Below are 15,829 nucleotides of genomic sequence, written 5' to 3'. Positions count from 1 at the left end.
GTATATAGGAATAATATAGTACCTGGCTTCTACTTTATCTACATGATGTGCTTTTTTTCCTGGAAGTACTTAATTAAGTTATTAGGAAGGCCAAAATAAGGCATTTAAAATATATTGTTTAAAACAAAGCGTTCATGGTTTTTCTGTTCTGCTCAGTCAATGGTTTCTAATCATCTTCTGTACCTTTACTTTGAATGCTTCGAGAAAAAGATTTTCCTTTTAAGTGCATGGTCTGTCACTTGCTTCCCCGCCCCTTTTTATAATTCTATGTTTTGAACAATTAACTGAGTAAAACGTATTGAAGAGCTGCTTCCGACATCGGTGCTGTTATTTAAATCATGATTTCCCATATGAAAAAAAACAACCAAGATGAGAGAGTATCTATGGAGATTCTCAGTCATCCGGATCATGGTTGTTCCAAAGGTGCCTTTTCCGAGAAGCTTCTTCAGCTCCGACTGGATGGTGGGGAATGGAAGGATTTATACTCCTTGCAGACAGCTGGTCATTTGCTGGTGAAAAAAGTAAGGTTCTACATTTAGGCAGGAAAAATCAAATGCACAGGTATAGTATAGGTGGTACCTTGCTCAATAGTAGTAACTGTGAGAGGGATCTCGGAGTCCTAGTGGACAATCACTTCAATATGAGCCAGCCGTGTGCTTCAGCTGCCAAAAAAGCCAACACAGTGCTAGGCTGCATTAACAGAGGGATAGAATCAAGATCATGTGAAGTACTAATACCACTTTACAACGCCTTGGTAAGGCCACACCTGGAATACTGCATCCAGTTTTGGTCACCACGATGTAAAAAAGATGTCGAGACTCTAGAAAGGGCACAGAGAAGAGCAATCAAGATGATTAGGGGGCTGGAGGCTAAAACATATAGGGAACGGTTGCTGGAATTGGGTATGTGTAGTTTAATGAAGAGAAGGGTGAGGGGTGACATGATAGCAGTGTTCCAATATCTCAGGGGCTGCCACAAAGAAGAGGGAGCCAAGCTATTCTCCAAAGCACCTGAAGGCAGGACAAGAAGCAACGGATGGAAACTAGTCAAGGAGAAAAGCAACCTAGAACTAAGGAGAAACTTCCTGACAGTTAGAACAATTAACCAGTGGAACAACCTGCCTCTAGAAGTGGTGAATGCTCCAACACTGGAGGTTTTTAAGAAGAGACTGGACAGCCATTTGCCTGAAATGGTATAGGGTTTCCTGCCTGAGCAGGGGGTTGGACTAGATGACCTCCAAGGTCCCTTCCAACTTTATATTATTATTATTATTATTATTATTATTATTATTATTATTATTATTATTATTATTATTATTATTATTTTAGAGAGTCGTTGAGGCCAGCTAGAGAGGTACTTGAATGGTGCGGGATATGATTGGATTTCCAGAAAAAAAATTATTTTTATTTATTTATTTAATTGATTTTATATACCGCCCTATTCCCGAAGGACTCAGGGCGGTTCACAGGGCGAATTAAAACAATACAAAATAAAGAAAGCTAAAATAGAAATAAATTAATACTAGCCCACACATTAAAACAAAAGTTAACATTTAAATTTAAAATTAATTTAAAACCCCTCAGTCCAGGCCAGAAAGGTCAAACAACCAGGTTTTTAGGTCCCGGCGAAACGAGCGAAGGTCGGGGGCGGTCCGAAATTCCACCGGCAGTTCATTCCGTAGGACAGGCGCGCCCACAGAGAACGCCCTTCCCCTGGGAATCACCCGCCGGCATTCCCTAACCGGCGGAACCCTAAGGAGGCCCTCCCTGTGGGAGCGCACAGGACGATGGGAGGCTGATGCTGGCAGCAGGTGCTCCCTAAGATAATCCGGACCCATGCTATTTAGGGCTTTATAGATCATCACCAGCACCTTGAATCTCACCCGGAGGGCAACTGGAAGCCAATGCAGCTCGTGGAGAAGAGGTGTTACGTGAGAGTATCGGGAAACTCCCATTACTACTCGCGCGGCTGCATTCTGCACCAGCTGAAGCCTCCGAGTGGTCCTCAAGGGCAGCCCGATGTAGAGAGCGTTGCAGTAGTCTAACCGGGAGACTTTAGCGCTTCAGGACCATTAGCGCTTCAGTTTGAGATGCGGACAACACAGACTCGTGTCGCAGAAAAAAACATCCCGCAGAAAGCACAGCTCCACAATCCAGTCCTGTCAGCAGTTCCCAGAAAGCTCCACACCCATTTGCACCACTCGGGTGACCCTGAGGACACAGGTAAACCTCCAAGTGGCCTCAACTCTAAAAGAATGCAAATGACCGGCTGTCTGCAAGGAGTATAAATCCTTCCGTTCCCCACCACCCAGTCAGAACTGAAGAAGCTTCTGGGACGAGAAGCGAAACCTCTTCAAAGAAAACAAAGAAAGTCCAGTTGCCTCTTGAAAAAGCACCTTTGGGATAAGATTGAGAGGGCTTTCTATGATTTTTGGCCCAAATAATGTGTTCTGTACCAGCCTGCTACCGGCCCTGCAGAAAAGGCAGGGACAACCCCTTTACAAACGGCAAGAGGCTGGAATACGCCTGCCAAATTTATAGCTACAAAAACAAACAAGACACGAACCAAGAAACAGGAGCTTTAAGAAACATGAACCATCCCGAGCGGTTGCCTTCAGCAAACCAGCCCTCCCCACACATTCCCCTTATATAGAGTTCAGGGCGTGGCTTCTCTCTGCCTCCTTCCGAAAAGCCCCATTGCCTTCCTCTGTTTACTCCTACTTGACTGCCTCCTGCGTCGGGCGTCCTTGAACAGGGCCAGCTGTGGGTCATCTTCATCCACGCTGTCAGGCTCACACAGCTGAGTCTCCGTGGTGACCAAGTGGGAGGGGCCTGGCTGAGGGCTCTCATCAGCAAGATCTTCAACCCCCTCAGCAAGGTCTTCAACACCCCCCTCCTCCTCTGAGTCGTCCGACCCAACTGCCGAACCCACAGGCTGACCCTGAATCACAACATAATGTTAGGATGAATAGTGCTGTAACTCCAGATAGTCCTTGGCTTACAGCCATTCATTTAAGCGATCGTTCGAAGTTACGATGGTACTACAGGCGGTCCTTGATGTACGATCATAGTTGCCCTCCAAATTTCTGTTACTAAGCGAGACAATTGCTAGGTGTGTTTTGCCGTCTTTCTTGCCACAGCTGTTGAAGTCAGTCACAGCAGTAACACGGGGGTTAAGTGACACTGGCTTCCCCATTGACTCCGGGACGCTGCAACCGTCGTAAATACGAGCCGGTTGCCAAGCTTCCGAATTTTGATCAGGTGACCCTGGGGATGCTGCGGTGGTTTGCAATAGTGGCGACTATCACTAGCTCTGGTGTAGGATGATGGTAAAGGTCCGTTCTCCGAGCTTGTGGGTTGGTTTCCGAACCAGGCTAGGTAACATCTTCAATGGAGTTTAGGGGATGTCAATGTCTGTGATCCTCTGTTTATAAGGGCTTCAGGTGTGGGAGTATCAAGTGAGTGTCAACTGTCCAGTTGGCATGTCCAGAAAAAGAAGCGCCAGGGACATCGATTTTACCAAGTGTATAATAATTTACTGAAAATTTACATTGGCACAGGAGAAGCAAAACCAGCTCTGATTTTCCCGCTCGAAGGCTTACTTAATTAAAGGATAGATTCTCTTCGCCCCCACCCACCGGGTGTTCACATTGTCCAATAGTAATACTTCTTGTTATGGGAAAAGTCCACTTCTCCGTCGGCCACCTGAGTTAATGACCTTGCCTTTATCAGCTCCAAACTCTCAGAGACAGCCTAGCTACCATCCCTCCCGCTTTTGCATTCCACAATCTTGTCAAACTATGAGCAAAGGGAGAAAATGTAGGTGAAAGAGTGAATCAATCTTGACAGTGAGGGTTATGTGATAGGTCGGGTGTGAGTCATCAATGAGATGGGTCTTGTGATGGGTCTTGTCATGGGGAGGTTACATAAAGAGGGTCATTGGGTGGTGAAATGCTGGTGGGGAGAAGGGGCTTGCGTGGGTTGGTTGTGGGATCAGTGCTGACTCTGGACGGCTGTGTGGTTGATCTGGATTCTGAGGAGTTCGTAGGCTGGTTGTAGGTTGATGTGTCTGTTGATGGAATTGCTGGTGGAGTATAAACAGAAGAACACTGACATCCCCTAAATTCCACTGAAGATGTTACCTAGCCTGGTAACAAAACATTCAGGAAACAACCCACAAGCTCGGAGAACAGCTTGCCTCCAGAAATCGTGGGTGCTCCATCACTGGAGATTTTTAAGAAGAGACTAGACCAGGGGTAGGCAACCTCGGCTCTTTTATGACTTATGGACTTCAACTCCCAGAATTCCTGAGTCAGCTGACTTAGGAATTCTGGAAGTTGAAGTCCATGAGTCATAAAAGAGCCGAGGTTGCCTGGACTAGACAGTCACTTGTCTGAAATGGTATAGGTTCTCCTGCTTGAGCAGGGGGCTGGACTAGAAGACCTCCAAGGTCCCTTCCAGATTCTATTCTATTCTATTCTATTATTCTATTCTATTCTATTCTATTCTATTCTATTCTATTCTATTCTATTCTATTCTATTCTATTCTATTCTATTCTATTTTCTATTCTATTCTATTCTATTCTATTCTATTCTATTCTATTCTATTCTATTCTATTCTATTCTATTCTATTCTATATTCTATTCCTATTTTCTATTCCCATGGTGGCGAATCTATGGGATGGGTGCCACAGGTGGCACACAAAGCCCTCTCTGTGGGCACGCGCGCCATCACCCCAGTCCTAGGGCTTCAGCTGGGTTTTATAAAACCTTTTCTCTTTAGGCCTCCGCTGCCGTGTGCAAAAAAAAAAGTTCAATCAATCAATCAATTTCAACTTGCGGGGGGGAAAAAAGTTCTCACAAAGTTGGAATTGATTGACGTTTTTAGTCCCACCCGGTCTGCGGTTACCACTGCACCCAATGGGCCACGCCCACCCAATGGGCCACACCCACCCAGCACCCGATGATACATAAGTGGGCTTTGGGTTGCAGTTTGGGCACTCGGTCTCTAAAAGGTTTGCCATCACTGTTCTATTCTATTCTATTCTATTCTATTCTATTCTATTCTATTCTATTCTATTCTATTCTATTCTATTCCTTATTCTATTCTATTCTATTCTATTCTATTCTATTCTATTCTATTCTATTCTATTCTATTCTATTCTATTCTATTCCTTATTCTATTCTATTCTATTCTATTCTATTCTATTCTATTCTATTCTATTCTATTCTATTCTATTCTATTCTATTCTTTATTCTATTCTATTCTATTCTATTCTATTCTATTCTATTCTATTCTATTCTATTCTATTCTATTCTATTCTATTCTATTCTATTCCCTATTCTATTCTATTCTATTCTATTCTATTCTATTCTTTATTCTATTCCTATTCCTATTCCTATTCATGCTGCAGAGGTTGTAAGTGTCAAAAACAGTCATAAGTCACTTTTTCCAGGGCTGGTGTAACTTCGAACTGAATGATTGCAAGTTGAGGATTACCTGTAGTGAAAACAGTGACTTACATCTTGTCCTCGCCCTTGCGACCATTACAGCATGCCCATGGTCACCTGATCAAAATTTGGGTGCTTGACAACCGCCATGTATTTACAACAGTTGCAGCCTTGCAAAGTGACATGGTAGTCATTGATGACCTTCCCAGCTGGCTTCTGACAAGCAAAAATCAGTGGCGGAAGCCGGATTGGCTGTGATTCGCTTAACAACTGTGGCAAACAAAGCCTTAAAATGGGCCACAAACTTTTGGGATCTTCTGACCGGCAAAGTCAATGGGGAAGCCCGATTTGCTTAACAGCTATGTTGCTAACCGAATAGCAGCAGTGATTCACTTAATGGCTGTGGCAAAAAAGGTCGTAAAATGGGGCAAAATTCACTTTAACAACTGGCTTGCTTGGCAACAGAAATTTTGGGCTCAATTCTGGCCATAAATTAAGGACTACCTATATTGAATTCTTCCCATGGATGTCTTATATGTACAGTATAAGCTTTGGCAAACCTCTGGGAATCCCCTTGGATTTGGCGGTATATTACACTAAGGAATAGAATTAGAATTAGAATCTTTATCGTCACCTTCTTTAAAAGTACACTCATCAGCATACCTTAAAATGAAATTTCGTTGCATTCAGCTCTCCAAAAAAAATACCATTGTGCATATACTCACACACTCACGCACACGTGCATGACACAGAGAAGCATTACAGTCTAGTTCGAATGTATACATACGGATGCCGGGGGAAAAAAATGAATGAATAAGAGTTGGAAGGGACCTTAGAGGTCATCTAGTCTAGTCCAACCCCCCCTGCTCACGCAGGAGACCCTGTACCATTCCAGACAAGTATTTGTCCAGTCTTTTCTTAAAAGCCTCCAGTGAATGAATGAATGAAGAATGAATGAAACAACTAACTGGAATTGGGTATGTGTAGTTTAACGAGGAGAAGGGTGAGGGGTGACATGATAGCAGTGTTCCAATATCTCAGGGGCTGGCCACAAAGAAGAGGGAGTCAAGCTATTCTCCAAAGCGCCTGAAAGCAGGACAAGAAGCCACGGATGGAAACTAATCAAGGAGAGAAGCAACCTAGAACTAAGGAGAAACTTCCTGACAGTGAGAACAATTAACCAGTGGAACAACCTGCCTCCAGAGGTGGTGAATGCTCCAACACTGGAGGTTTTTAAGAAGAGACTGGACAGCCATTTGCCTGAAATGGTATAGGGTTTCCTGCCTGAGCAGGGGGTTGGACTAGATGACCTCCAAGGTCCCTTCCAACTTTATATTACTATTATTATTATTATTATTATTATTATTATTATTATTATTATTATTATTATTATTATTATTATTATTATTATTATTATTATTATTATTATTATTATTATTATTATAGAGAAGCAACCTAGAACTAAGGAGAAACTTCCTGACAGTGAGAACAATTAACCAGTGGAACAACCTGCCTCCAGAAGTGGTGAATGCTCCAACACACTGGAGGTTTTTAAGAAGAGACTGGACAGCCATTTGCCTGAAATGGTATAGGGTTTCCTGCCTGAGCAGGGGGTTGGACTAGATGACCTCCAAGGTCCCTTCCAACTTTATCATTATTATTATTATTATTATTATCATCATCATCATCATCATCATTATTATTATTATTATTATTATTATTATTATTATTATTATTATTATTATTATTATTATTATTATTATTATTATTATTATTATTATTATTATTATTAACTACACGGACGTGCCTCGAAAATATCCAGGAATCAGACCCGGGACTGAAAGGGTTAAACATTCGAGTTGGGAGTCCTAGAGAAGCCCGGAACTGGAGAGCGGGAGATCAGCCTCCGAGTCCCGAAGCAACCTCCTGGCCCCGCCCACGGCATTGATCGCTCCATCGGGGCACGCGGGCGCCCGGTTGCAAATGCGGCACGCGTGCGGCGTTCCCGGCAGCGGGGATCCCGTACCCCTTCTTTTTTGGGGGGGGCTGGAGGGGAAGCCGGGGGAGCTTCGTCTTTTCGGCATTTCCCAGCAGTTGGAAAAGGTTGGCGGGGCGACCCTCCCTCTGGAGTGGCGGGACGAGTTCAGGTGGGACTGCAGCTCTGCTGGTTAGTTCAGATATTTGGAGGGCACCGGGGCTGAATCACACGGGTGAATCAACCGTGGTTTATTGCTTAGCCTGTGTGAACTCCACCGACTGGGGTTTGTAAATATAGCTTATAGCTCAGCTTGTGATGGGAATGCAGTCACTCACCTGAGATGGTAGGTTCTCCTGCTAGCTTCTATTCTGTTCTCATTCTGTTATTCTATTCTATTCTATTCTATTCTATTCTATTCTATTCTATTCTATTCTATTCTATTCTATTCTATTCTATTCTATTCTAAAGTCTATATTCTATATTCTATTCTATTCTATTCTATTCTATTCTATTCTATTCTATTCTATTCTATTCTATTCTATTCTATATTCTACCTATATTCTATATTCTATTCTATTCTATTCTATTCTATTCTATTCTATTCTATTCTATTCTATTCTATTCTATTCTATTCTATTCTATTCTATTCTATTCTATATTCTATTCTATTCTATTCTATTCTATTCTATTCTATTCTATTCTATATTCTATCTATATTCTATATTCTATTCTATTCTGTTCTATATTCTATATTCCTATTCTATTCTATTCTATTCTATTCTATTCTATTCTATTCTATTCTATTCTATTTTCTATTCTATTCTATTCTATTCTATTCTATTCTATTCTAAAGTCTATATTCTATATTCTATATTCTATATTCTATTCTATTCTATTCTATTCTATATTCCACCTATATTCTATTCTATTCTATTCTATTCTATTCTATTCTATTCTATTCTATTCTATTCTATTCTATTCTATATTCTACCTATATTCTATATTCTATTCTATTCTATTCTATTCTATTCTATTCTATTCTATTCTATTCTATTCTATTCTATTCTATATTCTATCTATATTCTATATTCTATTCTATTCTGTTCTGTTCTATATTCTATATTCTATTCTATTCTATTCTATTCTCTATATTCTATATTCTATTCTATTCTATTCTATTCTAAAGTCTATATTCTATATTCTATTCTATTCTAAAGTCTATATTCTATATTCTATTCTATTCTATTCTATTCTATTCTATTCTATTCTATATTCTATCTATATTCTATTCTATTCTATTCTATTCTATTCTATTCTATTCTATTCTATTCTATTCTATTCTATTCTATTCTATATTCTACCTATATTCTATATTCTATTCTATTCTATTCTATTCTATTCTATTCTATTCTATTCTATTCTATTCTATTCTATTCTATTCTATTCTATATTCTATCTATATTCTATATTCTATTCTATTCTGTTCTGTTCTATATTCTATATTCTATTCTATTCCTATTCTATATTCTACCTATATTCTATATTCTATTCTATTCTATTCTATTCTATTCTATTCTATTCTATTCTATTCTATTCTATTCTATTCTATTCTATTCTATTTTTATATTCTATATTCTATTCTATTCTATTCTATTCTAAAGTCTATATTCTATATTCTATATTCTATTCTATTCTATTCTATTCTATTCTATTCTATTCTATTCTATTCTATTCTATTCTAAAGTCTATATTCTATATTCTATATTCTATTCTATTCTATTCTATTCTATTCTATTCTATTCTATACTGTTCTGTTCTATTCTATTCTATTCTATATTCTATTCTATTCTAAAGTCTATATTCTATATTCTATTCTATTCTATTCTATTCTAAAGTCTATATTCTATATTCTATTCTATTCTATTCTATTCTATTCTATTCTATTCTATTCTATTCTATTCTATTCTATTCTATTCTATTCTATATTCTACCTTTATTCTATATTCTATTCTATTCTATTCTATTCTATTCTATTCTATTCTATTCTATTCTATTCTATTTTCTATATTCTATATTCTATATTCTATTCTATTCTATTCTATTCTATTCTATTCTATTCTATTCTATTCTATTCTATTCTAAAGTCTATATTCTATATTCTATTCTATTCTATTCTATTCTATTCTATTTTTATATTCTATATTCTATTCTATTCTATTCTATTCTATTCTATTCTATTCTATTCTAAAGTCTATATTCTATATTCTATATTCTATTCTATTCTATTCTATATTCTATTCTATTCTATTCTGTTCTATTCTATATTCTATTCTATTCTATTCTGTTCTATTCTATTCTATTCTATTCTATTCTATTCTATTCTATTCGATTCGATTCGATTCGATTCGATTCGATTCCATTCCATTCCATTCCATTCCATTCCATTCCATTCCATTCCATTCCATTCCATTCCATTCCATTCCATTCCTATTCTACATGTAATCCAGGATTTGGGGCTCGATATGTGATGGGATCTTGGTTGGGGAGTATGAACTAGGATTTATAGATTTTGACTGTGGCTTGTTCTCCAAGCTTGTTTCAATATAGCTTCTGAATGTTTCGTTGCCAAACTAGGTAACATCACCAGCAGGATTTAATTGTACTGTCCTCCTTAGCTCATAAGCGTCTTGTGTGGTCAGTTGTTTGGAGCTATATGACCACATCCCTTAAAAATTTTGGTTATGAGGCTGGGCCTTGTTGTCACACAGAACGACGCTGCTCTGAGGTTGACTGGTGAATCCCGAACTTTTCTGGGTGACCGGGCTCCAAAATGTAACATTGCCAGATTTAAGGAAATGACTTGTTCTGTCCTTGATTTCTTAGCAGGCGGCGATGGCTGCTGAAGAGATGGAAGTCACTTTGGCTCCCTCATCCCAGGATGCTAGCACACAACACTGGGTCAAAGAGGAAATGGCTGAGGAGACACGCAACTGCTGGAGTCCCCTGAGCCTTATCAAAGTGGAGCAGGTTTTTCTCCTGCCCCATGAATGCCCACAAACAGAGAGGGATGCTGTGAACTCTTCCGATGGAGAACCACCTGCTGGTGTTCAGTGGTCTTCAAGAGAGCAAAGGATGCCGGTTCTGCCCAGCCCTCCGAGAGAGATCAAGCTGGTGTCTCCTGATCCCGGGTCTGCCACATCGCAGGTGCACGAAAGCCTTGGACCCTGTGGACCATCCAGGCCGGTGAAGGAGGAGGTCCTCAGCCCCAGAGGGACAGCACCAGCTTTTCCATGGATTCCTCTTCCATGAGGCCAAGGAGCTGAAATAGGTTTACCAGTAACTCTCCGGACTTTGCAGGCGGTGGTTGCAGCCCTAGAGGAGCACCAAGGAGCAGATGCTATAGCTGGTGGTGCTGGAGCAGTTTGTGGCCATCCTGACCCCGGGGCTCCAGGGCTGGGTAAGAGGCGGTGAGCCGGGCACCTACCTCCAAGCAGTGGCCTTAGCCGAGGGGTTCTTGTTGTGATTCAGGGTCAGCCTGTGGGTTCGGCAGTTGGGTCGGACGACTCAGAGGAGGAGGGGGGTGTTGAAGACCTTGCTGAGGGGGTTGAAGATCTTGCTGATGAGAGCCCTCAGCCAGGCCCCTCCCACTTGGTCACCACGGAGACCCAGCTGTGTGAGCCTGACAGCGTGGATGAAGATGACCCACAGCTGGCCCTGTTCAAGGACGCCCGACGCAGGAGGCAGTCAATTAGGAGTAAACAGAGGAAGGCAATGGGGCTCCTCGGAAGGAGGCAGAGAGAAGCCACGCCCTGAACTCTATATAAGGGGAATGTGTGGGGAGGGCTGGTTTGCTGAAGGCAACCGCTTGGATCTTTCCTGTTTCTTAAAGCTCCTGTTTCTTGGTTCGTGTCTTGTTTGTTTTTGTTGCAATAAATTTGGCATTCGTAATTCCAGCCTCTTGCCTTCTTGTAAAAGGGGTTGTCCCTGCCTTTCTGCAGGTCCGGTAGCAGGCTGGTACAGAACAGTTCTTACGGAGGCCAGAGCAGGTGAGAACATCAGGCTGCCTTTGAAGGGTAGGTTGAAGGAGTGGGGAGGAGTCACCCTCGGGATGCAGATCTCGTATTGAATGCCTGGGGTCCTGGGTTCAGTCCTGGCAGGCAGGGAGGGGAAAGAAAAGAAGCTCCTGCTTGTGACTTTTGGAGACCTGATAGAACAGGCACTGATAGAAGATGTATTGTTGGAGTATGGTCTACCCCTGCTTCTCATGCTCCTAGTCCTCTTGAGGTTTTGGTTCCTGTTATTTTGTGTGAATTCCATTTACCTGTAAATCACAGGTTCTCTGCTTAACCCTGGCCTGCCACTGAGAAGCTCTATCCTTAGTACAGGTAATGCTTGAACTTATGACCACAACTTTCCTGTTAGTAAGCCAAGAAAGCCGTTAAGTGAGTTCTGCCCCATTTTACAACCTTTCTTGCCACACTTCGTTAAGTGAATCTCCGGGGTTGTTCAGTTAGTAACACGGCTGTTAAGTGAATCTGGTTCCCCCATTGACTTGTCAGAAGGTCAGAAAAGGGGATCAGGGGACACCAGGACACTGTGACCATCATAAAATATGAATCAGTTGTCATGGTGACCATGGGGAATGCTGCAACGGTGGCAAGTATGAAAATGGTCATAAGTCCCTTTTTTTCAGTGCCGTTGTAACTTTGAACAGTCGCTGAGTGAACTGTTGTAGGTCGAGGACCACCTGTATGCTGTGCAAAGACCAAGGAGACTCGGCAAAAATTGTGCACCTGACAGGCAATGCGTCTTTCCTCTTTTCCTTACGAAGGGATAAAGCCTGCAATCTTCCCGTCAGCTTTAAGAGGTGGACCAGATAGGAAACACCACCTGGATAAAATAATACTGCTTTATTGTAAAGCTACATGAATAAAATTTTTCGAGGCTGAAAGTACAGGTTTTGTGCCATCTCCTTTAGGTAAAAGTAAAGGTTCCCCCGCACATGCGTGCTAGTCGTTTCCGACTCTAGGGGCCGGTGCTCATCTCCGTTTCAAAGCCGAAGAGCCAGCGCTTGTCCGAGGACGTCTCCGTGGTCATGTGGCCGGCATGACTAGACGCCAAAAGCGCACGGAACGCTGTTACCTTCCCACCGTAGTGGTCCCTATTTTTCTACTTGCATTTTTACGTGCTTTCGAACTGCTAGGTTGGCAGAAGCTGGGACGAGTAACAGGCGCTCACTGCTGCGCGGCACTCGGGATTCGACCCGCCAAACTGCCGACCTTCTGATCAACAAGCTCAGCGTCCTAACCCACTGAGCCACCGCGTCCTTTTGCCATCTCCTTTACAGCCTGACAACTAGGGAGGGTCCCTTCTGAACCTCTTGCCCCACCAATTTTGCAGGGTCCATTTGCCCCACCCATTTTGCAGGGTCCCTCAAGGTGTTCTGTCCCAGCCTACATATGTCCTTGTTACTTCACAAAGACAACCCGTCTTTTAACAGTAGACTGGAAAAATAAACCCTTTTTGAGTTACAGACCTGATAATTGTCCCAGAAAACAAAAGCAACAGAACACTTTTCGAACAGAGACCTTGTCTAAAAGCAAAATGGAGCACAGGTCAAACAGGAAATAACTCAACAGGCAAAATAAACAGACCATGATCTCTTGACACTGCCCTGCCCACACACATTCCCTTTTTGTTACGCAGTCCCCAAGGCGTGGCTTCTCACTGCTTTCTCCTTCTCCCCTGGGGTCGCCCCATTGCCTCCCTCTATTCTCGTTTGACCTGTCTGCGTTTACAAGCATCTCTGAGGTCTTCCAGCTGTGCTTCCTCCGAAACTGACTCAGCTTCTCAGCACAGCTGGCTCTCAGCTTGATCACGAGTGGAAGGACCAGCCTCTTCATTAGTTTGTAAGTCCTACAGCTCATCAGAGCCTTCCTCTGACTCTGATGGCTCTCCAGGCCCCTCCTCTTCCTCCTCCTCTGATTCCCCAGATTCAACTACCGAGATCACAGGCTGGCACGGAATCACAACATAAGGTCATTTCCAAATACTGTTGCACTTCTGAATACAATATGGCAACAATCCCCAACGTTTGTGGCTTGGTGGCCTGACTGTGTGTGTGGGGGGGGGGGAGTGGAGAAGAGAACTGGGCCACGCAAGCGGCGAGCTGGTGCAAACACACATTCACACATAGTTCGACTGCGAGTTGAGCTGCATGGGCATGCGTGTGCACACACTGGCCTGTCACTCATGCAAATTGAGATGCTCGCGCACCGGCACGCTGGCCTGCCTCGCATGTGGCCCAGTTCTGAATAGGCCACGGCTCGGGGTTTAGGAACCCCTGCAATATGGGCTGGACCTATGGCTGGGTCAAGAGGTGCCTTCCAGACACAGCCATAGCCTGGCTCTGGGGAGATCCTATGATCCAATCCTAAATTAGGACTGAAGCTGGAAAGCTTATGACAGCTTCCCTGCTCACCCTTCTACCCCCGTCCCTTTGACCTGATTGATCAGGATCCTTTTGTTTCCAGAAGCTGTTCTCTGAAGTGTCCAGTAATCTCGTAGAAGGGCCAAGTAACCTGCTCGATACCAATCCCCAACAATTGTACAACCAGCCCACACAAGAGGATACCAGGGACGTTGGCATTATGGGTGAGCACTTTGTTTTTTTGCATTGTTCACATTCTTTTTTTATATATATAAGATTTTTATTGATTTTTTCATACATTCAATAGTACTTGTTCAACAAACGTGCTGTCTTGAGTTTACATTCACTAAAACCAGTTTAATTCTTAATCCTATATTCTTTCCTCTAGCCCAGGGCTAGGCCACCTTGGCTCTTTGACGACTCGTGGACTTCAACTCCCAGAATCCCTGAGCCAGCATGGCTCAGCTCGGAAACGTCTCCCTTTCCCCTCAGCATGGCCAGCTCAGGAATTCTGGGAGTTGAAGTCCACGAGTCATAAAGCGGCCTAGGCCAGGGGTAGGCCACCTTGGCTCTTTGATGACTCGTGGACTTCAACTCCCAGAATCCCTGAGCCAGCATGGCTCAGCTTGGAAACCTCTCCCTTTCCCCTCAGCATGGCCGGCTCAGGAATTCTGGGAGTTGAAGTCCACGAGTCATAAAGCGGCCTAGGCCAGGGGTAGGCCACCTTGGCTTTTTTATGACTCGTGGACTTCAACTCCCAGAATCCCTGAGCCAGCATGGCTCAGCTAGGAAACGTCTCCCTTTTCCCTCAGCATGGCCGGCTCAGGAATTCTGGGAGTTGAAGTCCACGAGTCCTGCCTAACCATTGACAAAATAAGTCCCAAGTTTGATAATATTCCATTTCTTCTTTTTCTTTCAACCTCAAAGTCAGTCTATCCATCTCCGCACCTTCTAGTATTTTTTTAAATTATTTCTTCATCTGATGGTATTTCTTCATTTTTCCAATACTGCGCGAATATAATTCTTTGCCGCTGTTGTACATGTAAAATCAAATACATGCTTTGTTTATCAGTGTTTTCTGGCAAATCTACATCTTTTCCTAACATCTTTTCTAGCCACGTATGTATTTTTTCCCCAATAACTTTGCTTTGGCACATGTCCACCAAACATAAGTACTTGACTTATGTTTGCATTTCCAACATCTATCTGACATGTTTTTAAACATTTTTGCTAATGTTGCTGTTGGTTTTCTTTATTAGTCACTTCTCTGTGCCACCAGCACCCATGGCTGTTCTTTGCAAACGGCTGTACACAGCGCTGATTGCCCAGCCCCTGTGATGTCCCACTTTCTCATCTCCAGGGCAGTCCTGCAGTCTTACAAATTACAGGTACAGGTAATCCTCGAGTTGTGAATGTAATGGAGCCTGCCAGTTACATTTGTAACCCGAGGATTCGTAGGAGTGAATCATGTAACTTGAGGAAAGGCCTTTGCCACTGTGAACGGAGGCCCAGAGGGATGCCCGTGCTACTCCAGGCCTCTGTTCTTGGTGGCAAAGGCTTTTTGCAAAGATGGCAAAAGGCTGTGCAAATGGAGGGAAGGCTGCGGTGCTTCAGGCCTTTCCTCTGTTTGCACAGAACAGAGGCCTAAAGTTCCGTGAGATCACACATAGATCAGTATCGTGAGATCTCGCGCTACTGATCTCATCTGATCTCGCGGTACTTTAGGTCTCTGTTCTGTGCGAACGCACCGAAGGCCAAGAAACCGAAGGCTTGCTAGATCTTCACAAGGTGAGTATCCATAGGCCCAGTGCCTGTTGCTAAGTAGTAGTTGTAGTGTAGTAGTAGTAGTAGTAGTAGTAGTAGTAGTAATAATAATAATAATAATAATAATAATAATAATAATAATAATAATAATAATAATATTGGAAGGGATCTTGGAGGTCATCTAGTCCAACCCCCTGCTCAGGCAGG

General features: G+C 42.7%; 1 long non-coding RNA gene across 1 annotated transcript in view; it reads left to right on the top strand.

Moving 5' to 3' along the window:
- The first annotated feature begins 6,575 nt into the window (after positions 1–6,575).
- Positions 6,576–15,829, top strand: part of LOC310636547 — a 331,701-nt gene continuing 322,447 nt past the window's right edge. The window contains exon 1 of the long non-coding RNA XR_014491742.1: positions 6,576–6,725. This is a non-coding gene — a long non-coding RNA (uncharacterized lncRNA). The remainder of the gene's footprint in view (positions 6,726–15,829) is intronic.

Source organism: Vipera ursinii (genome assembly GCF_947247035.1).
Source record: "Vipera ursinii genome assembly, chromosome: 2".
Classification (NCBI taxonomy): domain Eukaryota; kingdom Metazoa; phylum Chordata; class Lepidosauria; order Squamata; family Viperidae; genus Vipera; species Vipera ursinii.
Note: the sequence above shows the minus strand (reverse complement) of the source record. Positions and strands in the feature narration are given on the sequence as shown.